General features: G+C 37.0%; 1 long non-coding RNA gene and 1 pseudogene across 1 annotated transcript; both read right to left on the reverse strand.

Annotated features, from left to right (window-relative positions):
* Positions 1 to 1,192: 1,192 nt before the first annotated feature.
* Positions 1,193 to 2,099, reverse strand: LOC113277995. The gene is made up of 2 exons (XR_003325256.1): positions 1,997 to 2,099; positions 1,193 to 1,909 (listed from the first exon to the last, which is right to left on the reverse strand). It is a non-coding gene; the product is annotated as an uncharacterized LOC113277995 (long non-coding RNA).
* Positions 2,100 to 9,325: 7,226 nt separating this feature from the next.
* On the reverse strand, positions 9,326 to 12,207 carry LOC113279886 (annotated as a pseudogene).
* Between the last annotated feature and the right edge of the window lie 3,363 nt (positions 12,208 to 15,570).

The following is a 15,570-nucleotide window of genomic DNA, read 5'->3' on the forward strand; positions in this document are numbered from 1 at the left end:
ACAACCCACTGTCTCGCGTTCGTCCGCTGAATCGGAAAATCATGCTTTACTAACTTAACAGCTGAACTACAGTGGTTGCGTTATTTATTTACAGATCTTCATATTTCGATGCCTTCTCATTTTCCTGTTCATTGCGAAGGTCAGGCCGCTTTACATATTCCAAATAATCTTGTTTTTCACGAACGCACGAATCATACTGAGATAGATTGTCATTTCGTTCGCGAGCACATCCTTCGCAATCTCATTCAACCACAACATATAACTTATGAACTTTAACTTGCTGATATTTTTACGAAACCCTTGGGTGCTGACCAGTTCAGGAAATTTGTCAGCAAGTTGGGCATTTGTCAAGCTTCTCCACCTGCTCCAACTTAAGGGGGTATTGACGTATATATACTTCCAGTCCACACGGTCATTGTAATCTGTATCTATTTGTTATTTTGTTTATGTTACTAGCTGTAAATCTTGTAATATAGGATAGCTTGACTAGGTAGTTTAGAATTCGTCTATACTTATCTCTTATATGTAACTGTGTATATAAAGCTTGGTACTCATAATCAATCATAAGTTCCATTGCACCAAATCCTTGAATAATTGCATTGCATTAACTTTGTCTATTTTTTGTGGCATATATTGGCTAATTTATCATGATTGCAGTATATTTTACGGTTGTTGGTGTTTTAAGTGAATTCTCAGTTGATTTGGGAGTAATCCGATCATGAAAAAAATTAGATAATTGTTGGTGTTATCGGGGATTTTTCACCTAAACCTCTTTGGTTAGTTGTGATTTGTATAACTTCGCACAATCTTATATATATGTTAAGGACCAGGTTGTCGCTTTTTCAGTCAAGTAGAGGCGTTGATTTTAGTGGGTATATATATAGACATCAGATTTGCACGATACAAAATGTAATTGTCTCATAATTAGGTGGTTGCACGACAAATATTTTCTTTAACACCAAGAAAACACGATCAAACCAGTGATGTTGGGGCTGGCAACGGATAAATATCCGGCGGATATTGGCAGTTCCGATAAGGTTAAGGTTAAGAATTATCGGATATCTGATATCCGATAACATCCGGTGGATATCAAAAAATTCAATTCGATAAGGTTAAGGTTAAGCTATCGGATATCGGATTTTTATCGGTTAATATCCGATAACTAGGAAACAAGAAAAGGGAAATGTTATCATGTTTGTAATCCACTTACTCACGATTAAATAAAGCCACCAGCTGAAATAATTTCTCTTTTATATAGTATTCACAGTTGGAAACGAAGTTTGAACCTATTTCCGTTTACGACAAAATCCCACATCACAGCAACAATCCCGTATTATGTATCAACAACCAGTGTAGCTGAATTCTCAATTAAGAAGTTCTCAAAAACTGCTACCATTTAACCCAATTCCTACCCATCGATGTATACAGGCAAACTTCGACAGCATCAAGACTTTTTCTAGCAGGTTTTACACCATAACTTCAGGCCTTTTGTCTGCCTTCCTTGTCTTAAGAAATCAACAACACCCATCTCTGATATGAACTCCATACAACCAATACATACTGAAGCCCATCGCAGCAACACCTTCTTCTTCACCGTCGTCTACTCTCTCAGCCACCATATAAAAACCGAATAGATCCATCATCTTCGCTGCTCTACCGGTCTCTTCTACCACCAGCAATAATTGTTCTTCGCCATTGAACACTAATTTTAGGTCAAAACCCCAATCCACTCATGTTGTTGTAGGAATTCAAAGTATTTAGCACCTGAATCTCCTGGCTTTTCCCAGCTCAAGAACAAATCTAATTTCGATCCAATCTTGGACGTGTATAAACTCCTCCGAATTCTCCTGATGTTGCTTTATTGGTTTTCAATTGAAAACTTTCGCTTAAACCCAATCTTGGATTCCATCTAAACCAATCAGTTTCAACTGTTGTTACTGGATTGAAATGATTAAAAATCCGAGGATTGGAGATAAGAGGAGGGAGCAATCAATACCTGGTTCAGAGATTAATTATTGGAGAAGTGAGAACTGAGTGATTAAAATAATCGAGAGGGGGGAGCGAGACTGAGACTGAGACTGAGAACATAGTGAGAAGAGAAGAAAAAAAAAGGGAAATGTCTTCTCTTCTCTCGACTCCTCGACTAGTATTGGTATGTGAAAATTACTAGTACGCCCCTACCATATCGGATATTAACCAATCGAATAGAACCCAATCCGATTCCGATAGGTTAAGGAGGAAATATCCGACAAGTTATCGGATTTGGATATCCGGTATCCGATACAACGGATAAAATCTTATAGGATCTTGAATAATCGGAAACGGATCCCGGATATCGGTCATCCATTGCCAGCCCTAAGTGCTGTTATAATACCTCTCATTTCTATTATAAAAATATTCCAAATGGGACCCAGTTCCATCACATAACTCATTTGTCACTGCTCGGAGTCAGAATTAGAGTCTTAGACTCCATTTCCTCTCTGTTTCTTTCTACTAGTCTCTTTATCTGTCTCTCTTCAACTTTACTTTACTCTCCTCTTTCACACTGAAAATATAATCAACATTTTCTCAAGGACACAGGTAAACTCAAACACCACCATCTCATTTCATCTTTTCGATCAAACTTAATGGGTTTATTCATTGCTACATTAATGGATTTTCATTCTTTCAAATGAGCTCCATTTATCTCATCTTTAACCAAAATACTAGAGGGTTTAGGATAGTGAAAGGAAGACCAGAAACTAGGGCTGGCAATAGATGAGCGATATCCGGGATCCGTTTCCGATTATTCAAGATCCTATAGAATTTTATCCGTTGTATGGGATACCGGATATCCGAATCCGATAACTTGTCGGATATTTCCTCCTTAACCTATCGGAATCGGATTGGGCTCTACCCAATTGGTTAATATCCGATATCCGATAGGGTAGGGGCGTACTAGTAATTTTCACATACCAATACTAGTCGAGGAGTCGAGAGAAGAGAAGACATTCCCCCTTTTTTCTTCTTCTCTTCTCACTATGTTCTCAGTCTCAGTCTCGCTCCCCCCTCTCGATTATTTTAATCACCCAGTTCTCATTTCTCCAATAATTAATCTCTGAATCAGGTATTGATTCGCTCCCTCCTCTTATCTCCAATCCTCGGATTTTTAATCATTTCAATCCAGTAACAACAGTTGAAACTGATTGGTTTAGATGGAATCCAAGATTGGGTTTAAGCGAAAGTTTTCAATTTAAAACCAATAAAGCAACATCAGGAGAATTCGGAGGAGTTTATCCACGTCCAAGATTGGATCGAAATTAAATTTTTTATTGAGTTGGGAAATGCCAGGAGATTCAGGTGCTAAATACTTTGAATTCCTACAACAACATGAGTGGATTGGAGTTTTGACCTAAAATTAGTGTTGAATGGCGAAGAACAATTGTTGTTGGTGGTAGAAGAGACCGGTAGAGCAGCGAAGATGATGGATCTATTGGGGTTTTATGTGGTGGCTGAGAGAGTAGACGACGGTGAAGAAGAAGGTGTTGCTGCGATGGGTTTCAATATGTATTGGTTGTATAGAGTTCATATCAGAGATGGGTGTTGTTGATTTCTTAAGACAAGGAAGGCAGACAAAAGGCCTGAAGTTATGGTGTAAAACCTGCTAAAAAAATTTGATGCTGTCGAAGTTTGCCTGTATACATCGATGGGTAGGCATTGGGTTAAATGGTAGTAGTTTTTGAGAACTTCTTAATTGGGAATTTAGCTGCACTGGTTGTTGATACATAATACGGGATTGTTGCTGTGATGTGGGATTTTGTCGTAAACGGAAATAGGTTCAAACTTCGTTTCCAACTGTTAATACTATATAAAAGAGAAATTCTTTCAGCTGGTGGCTTTATTTAATTATGAGTAAGTGGATTACAAACATGATAACATTTCCCTTTTCTTTTTTCCTAGTTATCAGATATTAACCGATAAAAATCCGATATCCGATAGCTTAACCTTAACCTTATCGAATTGAATTTTTTGATATCCGCCCGGATGTTATGGATATCAGATAATTCTTAACCTTAACCTTAACCTTATCGGAACGGCCGATATCCGCCGGATATTTATCCGTTGCCAGCCCTACGAGAAACCCTCATTCTGATTATTGTGTTCTTGAGTATGTAGAAGGAAAAAAGCCATTTTTTTTCCTTCTTGTCTTCAAACTCAGGGTTTTAAGGTTTTCATGAATTTTCAGTTCTTTGAGGAAACGGTTTCATTTCTTTAAAATGTTGGTTTTAAATTCAAATTTGGGGGTGATTATGTAATGATTCCTTAAAATGTTGATTTAATGTGATTTTTGGTACTCATTTTTAACAGAGAGATAGATCAGAATGAAGAAATAAGTTCAGGGATTCAAAGAAATAGTGATGGGTGGACAAACTACTTTGGGCTACTCTACAGGATTATTAGTCGGGTATTTGTGGAGCAGGACTTGGAAGTTGGTATGAATTTCCATCTCTTACGGTTTTCTTCTGCCAATACAACATTTAATAAATTTTGCTCTTTCCCAATTAGCAGCATACACATATATTTTTCTTGCCATCGACATAGATGTTAGCCTAGTGTTAACTTTACTTTAGCATAAGAAATTTTGGATTCTTGAATATAGGACTTCCGAATTTGTCAGACCAAACCATTTTAGCTCGAAAAACGGTCTGCATAAGCATATGTGCTAATTCTTAAGTAAAGCTAAGAGCCTGAGTAAGAATTGTCCCTGTAAGTTTCTTTTTTTTCTTTTTTGGGGGGCAACAATGATCTACTTATTAGTTGGGCAAATTGTATGTCTAAAACATTTGAAATCATCCTCAAAAAAACAGGGATTAAAGGTATAGTTCTAATGTAATGAAGATATGTCATTGAAAGAAATCCTTGATTCATCTGCATCTGGTGCTAGATGTAATCTTGGTTCACCCTCGTCCATAACCATTTCCAACTTCATGAGTTGGCTGGTATCTATACAAGTCTTACATCTATCAGCTCCCAAATAATGGTAAAGTAGTCTCTTTGTTTTTCTAATGGTTTTCATTATAAGTTTTCCTTTTTATCAGGTTACAAAGACACGCGAGATCGAAACGGACTACATGGTATATTATTTCAACTAGAGCTCTTAATGATTGAATACTTCTTCGGATTTTTTTTGCGAAAAAGTCTTGATCACTCTAACTAGTGTGATTGCAAATTAGAATTTGCTGCTTGCAGCTTCAAACTCTTTATCTGTTAACTATGCTTCAGTTTGCTTTTTTACATGAAATTCTTGATCTGATGTCCTGGTTAACACACATGGTTGACAGCATATTCGACTCAACCTGTCGGAGATAGTTAATTATCACCACCTCGAAAGTCCACCAGTACGTAGCATAATTGCGTAGTTCGCATTCCTTTTATCCTCTCTCTCCAGTGCCAACACCATAAGATTCACATTAGGGGCAGCAATGATATTCTAAAGAAAACTTCCATAGAGTTGCATCTTTCATAGAAAACACGCGACCTATGCTGCATTCCCATTCTTTAGGGCTCACATGGTGGAGGGCTGGTTTTTCAGGGAATGATGTCGAAATGGATGCACCCTAGTCAGTCAACAACTGCTCTTATGATTACGAACAATATACGTTACTTGTTGTTTTCAGAAAATCCACAATGGATGTTTTTTCTTGTCTTCACCACTATTGTAAGTTATAAAGGACTGATGCAATACTCTAGTAACGAACTTCGCATTTTCCCCCTTTCTCTTGTAGGAACTTACCACTAAGCTGCGTGAGAATGAGGATGATTTAGCGGATAATGCTCTAAGTGTGCAAAAGAGATTGGAGAAACATGCTGAAACTCTGGACAGATACTTTGAAGCTGAAACTTAGAAATGCTTTTGTCTTAGGGGTAGGATGCAGGAAACAAATGTCTAGAGTCTGTTTTTTCAGATGCTTATAGTTTTTGGGAGTATGAATTACTGTGTAAAAAAACTCATGTTGCCTTCTACTTGAAAATGACTAGTGTTTTTGTATGTGCATGTAAACGTATGTCGAAATGGATGCTGTCTGTGATCCGTTGTTAACGGGAAAAGCAAGAAAATACTAAACTTTATCATATTATAACAATAATAGATAATCGTATGAGTGTTTCTTTTTTATAGAAAAACAGAGAAGGAAAGCTCAAAGTAGAGCAACCTACTCCAGAAGTACAGCATTGGTATCATCTGGGCTAAGGATAGCACCATGAAGATCCCTGAACAAAATATTAGAGTTATTACAGTTATCCTGAGGAGTTAAGTTTGGACTGAACTGTAAGGCTTGCAAAACTAAATGCATAGTGGGACCTTTCCAGTTTAAGTTTCGTAGTAAGGTAGAAGAACTGGAGATCCTAGCTAACTTAGCAGCAACGTTTGGTTGCTGGGAGTCTAGCTTTATGAGTCTTCCCAAGACAAAGTCTATGGCTTCAAATTTCCTAACATCATTCCCTTGAAATCTGTGTTGAACTTCTAGTTTGTAACCTTTCGTATGACATGATCCCTCCTTACGCAAATTTTGGCTGTGCTTTTGGTTTTGGATACCCCCTTGCAAAAGTAGACATATCGAAACGTGAAATTTCATTAGTAATTCCCTAATCTATGACACCATTTTCTGCTGAAAGTTTTGTCCCAGCGTTTAAAGCTGCCCCAAAACCAAACTGGGCTCCCTTTACAAGTTGCATTTCCTTTTAGTTTTTGTTTCCCTCCGATTCCCCACATCACTCTCTCACTCTCACTAGCTAGGTTTTCTCTCTGTCTCCCACTTTCCCCTCTTTCTTTTTTCTTGCAACAAATTGCAGCTCAGCTCAGGTCAGCTCGATCGTTTGGTGGAGGAGGCGGCACTATTACTGATTTACAACTTTCTTCTCAAATTTATGGTTTTGATTTTTTCAGCTCTCTCTTCTTTGTTTCTCAGCATACGCTGCATTTTTAGCCTTTTATGGGTATCAAACAAACTATTGCTTAGATTTTAGCTTTGATTGGTTTAGGGGGGTATGAGGAATGGATTCGTTGTTGATGCTGTGATTTAACTTTGGATCATTTGCAGGTTAGGTTGATTTGTCTTTGAGTATGATTAGGTGGGCAAGTTTTGTTATGGGGGTGTTGAGAGAAGCATGTTACAATAATGCGGCTGATGCAATTAGATTTGCGGCCTCTGGTGCCGCCGTATACTATCTCGTTGGTGCTCAAAACATTCTGGTATATCTCTGTCTGGTTAGAATACAGATAATATGTGTTATATCTTCTCCAATTTCTGTGTCTGTAAGGTGTTTCATACCCTAAAACTTATTTCAGGAAAAGAGGCTCGACGAGCTGCATGAATCAACGGTATGTAAATCCTCTCTGTCCTAAGAGAAAACTCCTACTCTACTAGTTCACAATTTCACATGAAATCCTTGGGCAGTATGACCAAATTTCAAAGTTTTGCAATTCTAAACAGTTGTTTTGTCAATCATTTGTGTGAATGGACATTGTAATACTGCCTGCCGTAGGTAATTTCTGGGGTCTTATGTGCGAGACCTTCTCGGCGCTTAGCATTTAGATCATCCCGGTGAAGACTTGTGTGCCATTCTTCTTATTTGATAGTAATCTTTTTAGTATAAAGATGTTGAATTATTATGTTTTGGCTGCCACACTTAGTGGCAGAACATGTGAGGGAACTGAATAGAGACGGCCGTAATACTTTGCTCTGATCAAGTCTGATAATAGGCAGAACACAAGCCATATTTCATGTGATAATGGTTGTTTAGAGAAAGTGTATTCTTGTCATTAAAAGACTAATATAGTCTCTATTATATTCATCTTACTTGACATTCTTATTCTTGCAAGGGTTTCAGGAAAGATTCTTTAATGTATCCGTTTGAATCTTATACGACTTGTTTAGTAGGTTTTCTTTTATTGAATTCAAATCCTCACGGTGTGCATATAATATTTATTTTTTCCCTTGTAACTTATTTTTTCGGTAGAGTCCGTGGAGGGGATTTGGATTCTCCAGAAACCCACCATTTGAGCAAGAGTTATGAATGGTATCCTGTCAAGTTGTTGTTTGAATGGTATCCTGCCAAGTTGTTGTTTCATTTGGAGACACTTCGATTATTACTATCATATGTCTTAAAGAATTTATCGCATATTATAATGTCGGCTACCTTGTATTATGTCGTCTACCTTGTATATTGTTGTCATTGATTGTTGTTGATGTGTTAGCTATAACCTTGTTTCTTTTGTAGGAATTTGTTGAATGCGTACTTAATAAACAGAAGAAGAATGCTTTTCTTCCGCAACTGCAGTTAATAAGGAAAGACAAGGAAAAGATGGTGGCATTTCTGAAAAGTCAAGATTAGATTGTCGCAAGTGAAGTTAGGGAGTCTCTTTGTTGTCTTTGTTCTCCTGTAAGATGATGAGAGAAAGAGAGAATTCCATGTGAGAAATTTCAATTAAGAAAACCTCGAATTCCCAAAGCATTTTATTTCCAAATTCTCTCTTAAAATTATTGTCTTTTGCAATTGTTGTTACTGTGTGTACTCTTCATATCCTCAACAAAAAAGGATCACTCCATTATAGATATATATGAAGTTTCCATGTCTATCTTATTCTCTTATTTGATTGGTATAAGCTTTTTATATGATTAGGACAACAGTCCATCTACAGAACAATCTGTTAACTCTGCAAGAAAAACATCCATCCTGAAGCTTAAAATTGAATAAGTGCATGAAAGATTTCAAACAAGTCCATGCTCAACCACTTAAGCTAGAATGGATGCACGACGTGAATGGCATTCGCTGACCGTATATATGCACAATATCTGAATGGAGCAGTATGAATTATGGGTATGCTTGTTCGCTTTTTTGAAATATCAATGACCCAGGTGTATTTCGAATTCAACAATATGATAAGAGGATATGTGAAGGACGGGAATCCAGTGGAAGGTATTCTCTTATATCAAGAAATACATCAGAAAGGAGAAAAAGCAGATAGTGTGCTAGTTTTTTTACAGAACATGATGGAATCAAACCCTGTCCAGAGCTGAAGAAGTTGCTTTGGAAACAATATGTTTTTCATTGCAGAATTATTCGAATAACTAAAATTACAACAGCAAAATGATCTCTATTGTTTTCATTCTTAGGTGAGAGTATTTATCATAGCCACTCTACCACAGCATTCATGATCTACATCTACCTAGAAACCTTAAGCATATTTTTTGCACTGATTGCAGTATGAGGTGGCTTTTACATCATATATCAATAAGGAGGAACAGATACAATGACTAATCAAGATATGAACTGAAGCACTGCCCTATGAGATACCTTTGATTCGTGGATCTTCAGTTTCTATAGAAACCCCTCTGGGATCTTCTCTAACCAACAGAGACATAACTCCACGTGAACTCCACATATTTGTCACCTTGTTGGATTCTCCTAAAGTGACAGCGAAAATTGCACCAAATCCACCTGCTCCAGGAACTCCACCCAAGAGAACTCCTTCGGTATTCATAGTAGCGTCCAAAAGCTTTGTCTGTGATTCGGGTTCAATCTGCCAGTTGGAGAAGAAGAGTAATCTTACATTCAGATGACAAAGTGTTTTAAAACCATAGCTCGTAAAGGCAGCTAATAGATATTCTATCTTATTGTGTGACACTCTGTTATGCAATATTGTGTGAAAAATTTTAGTCTAAAGAGAACCTACCGGGACACCTGCTTCCTCTCCCATCTTGCGCATATGACATCTAATGTTGACAATTGAATCTCTTGCCCCTAACAATGCTTTAACAACAGCTTGTTTGCATGCATCAGATGCGAGCTCCTTCCACTGTTCAGATATCAAATATCCAGAGTTTTTTATATGATATGAAGCGCCAGAATACACAACTAGGTAGTCAAGAAAGAGATTGTGAGATGAAATACAATGTAGGAAAGAATTAGCATATGATCACAGCCTAAAGGATATCTTGGACAAGACACATTATGGGAATGAGAAATTTGAGTCCCAGGATTACCTTCTCGCTAAGAAGATTACTGCAGTTATTCAAAACATATCTGTATGTTTCCCACTGCTCTTTTGCAAGCATGCTCAATGCATTAAGTTGTCTTTCAAGCAAAGTGTTTGCATCCGACAACATTTTACATGTTTCTTGGGACTTTTGAGGTTCAGATGCTTACCATTTTTTTACAGCACCAACCATCAATGGTATAGAGAATCCTCCATTTCCTGGTTCCCCTAGTAGCTGCAGAAGATCCGAAACAAGTCTTGTCACCAAGTGGAACTTAAACGCAGTTCTTTCAAAACATAAAGTCGACTTGAATATAACAACAATGTGACACAGGGTATTTGCTATACTAGTTCTGATGATTCTAATTTATTTAGTTGTAAATTAGGACATAGGTATGGGTCTATTTGCTCAAGACCGGCTCTCTATAATGTGGCAAAATAAGACTCTCTGAAACATGATATGATGGAAGATGATATAAAAAGAATTAAATGGTGAGATAGATATGCAACTTGTAGTTAGAGTAAAACTTACAAGGGTCATTAATGGGGGTAAGGAGAACTGAGTCTTCTCATGATCCCACTTTCCTTTCAACATGTCTGTGATAACCTGTTGTGTAGGCGCAACCTGTAATTTGAGACCAACGAACAATTACAAAGCAATTTGCTGATTCCAAACAAAATCACACTCTAACAAGTACCCATCAGCATCCCTAGACAGTTAAAAACGAGCGAGAGAGAGAGAGAGACCTGAGCAGAAGAGAGCACGCTGGGCGAAAATCGAACCAAATCAGTGCAGAACTGACATCAACCCCACTGCCAACCTTCCCTTGGGCAATACAGTGAGCACTTTGAGCTACCATATGAACCAAATCAAGATCCTCACTCTCAACTCGAAGAAAAGTGTTCGAAGAAAGAGGAAGCTTAACAACTCCAAGATACTGAAGTAAAGCAGCAACCACTGCCGTTGTCATTGCTGCAGAGGAGCCGAGACCAGTTTTTGCAACTTAAGGTTTGCAATTTGCTCCGTATGCATCTGAGGTGAAGGTAATTGGTGAAAAGGGTGGAAGCGATGCCAATGATTCTGGTGTCAAAGGGAGCCCACGTGCCTCAACCTACCATCAAAAGTACAATAAATTTAGAGATCTAAAAAGAAGTAACCCTGGAGATACTTCCACATATGCATGGAATTTAGTAAAGTACTTAACATTGACTTTCAATTGTCAATCCCAGATTCTCTCCACTAAACCACTTTCAAGAGTAGTTGCCACAAACATTTGACCAAAATAAACATGAGGTGGAGGAAGCACAAATCACATACAGATGGGAGCAGCCAAATTCTAGAAGTGCTTCATGTTCAAATATGCTACGTTAAAATTTAACCAACACAGAAACAAAAACAAATGACATACAGAACCAACAGAAAGATACCTGAGTGCGATATGAATAGAATTCATTGGAGCCTAACAGTGTAATATCCAGACCTGCATCAAAGTGTAGTTGAGACTACAGTTTGGAGTTATGAAGACAATACATGCGAGAGACGGTGACTAAGTAAGAACCAACAATACCATGCAAAATTCGCTTCTGTAGCAAATCCTTCTGACTGTTCTCGACCAGAATTGTTCTCGACCATAATTGCTTGTTCCGCGAAAGTGTTTGCCGAATCTCTGAACTCTTGAGACAATTGTTAGGATTAAGAACTATATACATTACAACAATTCCCCGACTATTACTCTATCCAAAAAGGCCAATATCAAATTAACAAGGTCATATAATGCAACATTTTGTTCGGGCAAACAAAAAAAGGAAACCATTATAGGTCACAAAAATATATTAAAAAGAAATTATCAAAAATCATGAACGTAAACTTGCCTTGCAGAGATACGCCGGAGGGTTGAATTTTCTAGTGACAAATTGTATTCAGTTTGCCTAGAGAGCTGCGGTGATGTTAAATTCACATTCGTCCATGACTGACACAGTTTAAAACAAAAGAACACAAAGAAAAAATTAATAATGATATCTGATTATCTGGTATAACATATTAGGGGATTTGTTTTTGGATACCGAGCAATACAAAGCATGTTTCGGACTTATTTATGAGTTTCAGTAACTACTACACCAACAGATATGCCTGTTGTGACATCATGAAGGCAAAAAATGAACATACCTGCTTCAGTTTCAGCCAGCATCAAACTGTCCTAAACTATAGATTTCTCTCTTACGTCATGGTAAAAATCATGTGTTTATACTTTGTTACAGAGATTTGAGCTAAATGCCAATATTGCAACTTATATGCTTTTGCTACGATGGTTAAAATCATCTCTATTAACTTTGTGGTAGAATTCCTACTCCAATGGTTGGCTCGAAATGGAATCATGTTAGTTCCGGTGGTTCATCTAAAGATTGGATAGAAAGTTTTCATATGAAAAAAGGTTCTAAACCTGTGGATGATATGAAGTTTGTGAACCCTGTGATGTTTGATGGAAAATTATCTTCTAATGTTTCCACATCTAAGTTTGCAGTTGATATTAAGAGTTGTGAAGATCTAGTTATTAGTGTTTCTGTCGGTAAGAAGCTTGCTTTTCCGGTGGTTAAGAAGGCTGTTACTGAAGTATGGAAACCTAAATGTGACTTTCAAATGACTATACATGGTGAGTCAGTGTTTGTTTTTTATTTTGATTCTGCTGAGGATCGATCTACTTGTCTAGAATATGGTTCATTTTATATTTCGAATAAATTGTTTTTGGTTAGACCTTGGCAACAGGATTTAGAAGATGATGTTGTAGCTTTGAAAACAATTCCAACTTGGATGTTATTGAGAAAAGTTCATTTGTATCTGTAGAATCCTGCAGGTCTGGATTGATAGCTGGTGTAGTAGGATATCGTATTCTTTCTGATGAGCCTACTTTAACTAGATATCGAATGGCTAGTGCCAGAATTTATGTAGAAATTTCTGCAGATAGTGAGTTTTCTAGTGAGATACCTTTGATTGTTTATGGCAAAATTGTTAAGAATATACTTGTTGAGTATACTTGGAAGCCTCCTAAATGTGAACATCATGTGCTGTTTTTGGTCATTCAAGTGCTGCTTGTGCACAAAAGATAATTCCTACGCAGACTGCTAATCCTCAGCTTAAGCATAATGTTGTTGCTCAAAAGAAGATTGTTGATCTACAAAAGAAGACTATTGAGTATCAAAAGAAAGTGAGAAATGTTGTTGATAAGAATGGATGGGTGACTAACACTTCAAAAAGGACTAGAAACCCTTTACTGGAGGATACAATTTCCAGTTCAGAATATGATGATGAAGTTCTTCATGATGTCGTTCCTGAGACTTCATGAAGGAGGTATTGGTGCTAGGGGGATTTTACAACCTATTTTAAATACTTTACTTCGAACTACTAACATGTTTGGAGCCCTAGAAACTATGACACCTCAGAGTTAGAACCTAATGTGGAAGTTGGGGGGTTTTCTTAAGCTGGCTCCGTGGGTTCTGTTGATAAAGGAGTAATAGCTTCTGGTATTGAGTCTTCTAGTTTTAAATCTTCGAAGGGGTTCATTCAGAAGGGTTCTGGTGGAGGGATTTCTCATCCTGGTCTTAGTCTTAAAGCTACGGAGTTCAAGAAATATGCAGCTAGAAGTAACAAATTTCATAATCCTGCTCCTAATGATATTTAAAGTAAGTGCTTGGAATGTCAAAGGATTGAAAGATCATCTAAAACAAAGTGAAGTCAGTAGACTTATTCGAATCAGACTTTCTACAACTTTTTCTTCACAACGTTTCTGAAACCCTAATTTTCAAAAACGCTAAGAGAATAATTTTCTCTATGGGGGAACACGATCCTTTGCTCGTTTCCTCTTAGTCGACGCCAAAAGATGTTGGTGCAAAATTAATTACCCCAATAATCTTCGACATGTGTGTAAGGTGATCCACTCGTCGCCGTTAATTAAATTTTCCAAAGAATTGATGATGAAAATTGTGTGTGTGGGTGGTGGGGGGTGGGGGATACCTGCAAAAACACTCTAATGCTAAAATCAATAAAAGTTCTAAGCAAGTAAGTTGCGGAGACAGGGAATAAAAATTCTGTACCTTTTGAGTTGGATTTTGTATCTTTCTGTAGTTGTAGTTAACCCTAGATTTATAGTTATCCAAAATAACCACCTAGATTTGTGCTTATCCTTTAATATTTGTATCTTTCTATGAAGATCCATGTCTATTTTCGCCAGATTTATGTTTACCTTGAATGATTCTTGTATATCTTCACAAGATTTAAGTCTATCTTGGAAGATCCTTGTCTATCTTCACAAGATTTGTATCTATCTTGAAAGATCTTTAGATATCTTTACAAGATTTGTGTCTATCTTAGAAGATCCTTATCTATCTTCCAACATTTGTTTATATCTCAACTACATTTATACCTATCTCGAAAGATCCTTAGTTATCTTCCAAGATTTGTGTCTATCTTGGAAGATCCTTATCTATCTTCCAAGATTTGTGGATATCGCAATATGACTTCCAAAATAAGTCTCTGGGGATTCTATAATAAGCTAGTCCGGGCTTTAATAATAAGTCATGGGTTTCTTTAATAAACCGTCTGGGTTTCTTTAATGGAAAATTTCTTGTTTGGTCCTAGGCCCATATAGTTATTTATAGTAGGGTCCAACCAGAATTTTTTTTTATCCGGAGGTCCAAAATTAATTAAAACATGGAAATGTCCATAATGCCCATCACTACCAAACGTGTGTGTCTACACTGCTTACAAATTTGAGTACATATCTGGTACACTGCTTAAAAATTCGAGTACATATTTGCTACACTGCTTACAAATTTGAGTACATATCTGTCTGAGTACATATCTGTCGTACTGCTTACAAATCCGCTTATATATCTGAATGCTTACAAATTCGAGTACATATTTGATGCACTGCTTCCAGGTATAGTACAAATCTGTAAGAATCAATGATAAATAAATTAGAAAACGTATTACATCACATACATTGTAGTATCATACAATGTAGCAACCCAACCTTCTATGTTCCTCCAAATCCATTTGCAGCACACCTTCTTTCAAACACGCGTCACAACCAATTTGTAACTTCATCAAGACCACCACCGATTTTACAAGCTTGCAAATCTGAACCAACAACAACTCATGTTCCTATCATTCAAAATCTGTCATTTCTTGCAATAAGTTCTGAACTGCATCTCCAGATCATCTCCATATCCAATTCCAGTACTGAATCAAACGTAACAAAGAGCATCTATTTCAGTATTTCATATACGTATTGAATCAAACATAACAAGGAGCACTTCCTATGAGTATGTGATATATGTATTGAAGATTCATGAACTACAAATCAACAGTATGACAACAACAGGTGACAGATCTATGAAAAATAAGAGAATCGAAAGACATATTACAGTATTTCACATAAGTACTGAAGGGTAAGACTAAAAAAGGAGCAAAAACACAGCAAATAGCACTTCTTATCAGTATTATACATACATACTCATGGATCGAACCAAAAAAATTGGAAAAACTTCAAATAAAA

Source organism: Papaver somniferum, chromosome 5, assembly GCF_003573695.1.
Source record: "Papaver somniferum cultivar HN1 chromosome 5, ASM357369v1, whole genome shotgun sequence".
Taxonomy (NCBI): domain Eukaryota; kingdom Viridiplantae; phylum Streptophyta; class Magnoliopsida; order Ranunculales; family Papaveraceae; genus Papaver; species Papaver somniferum.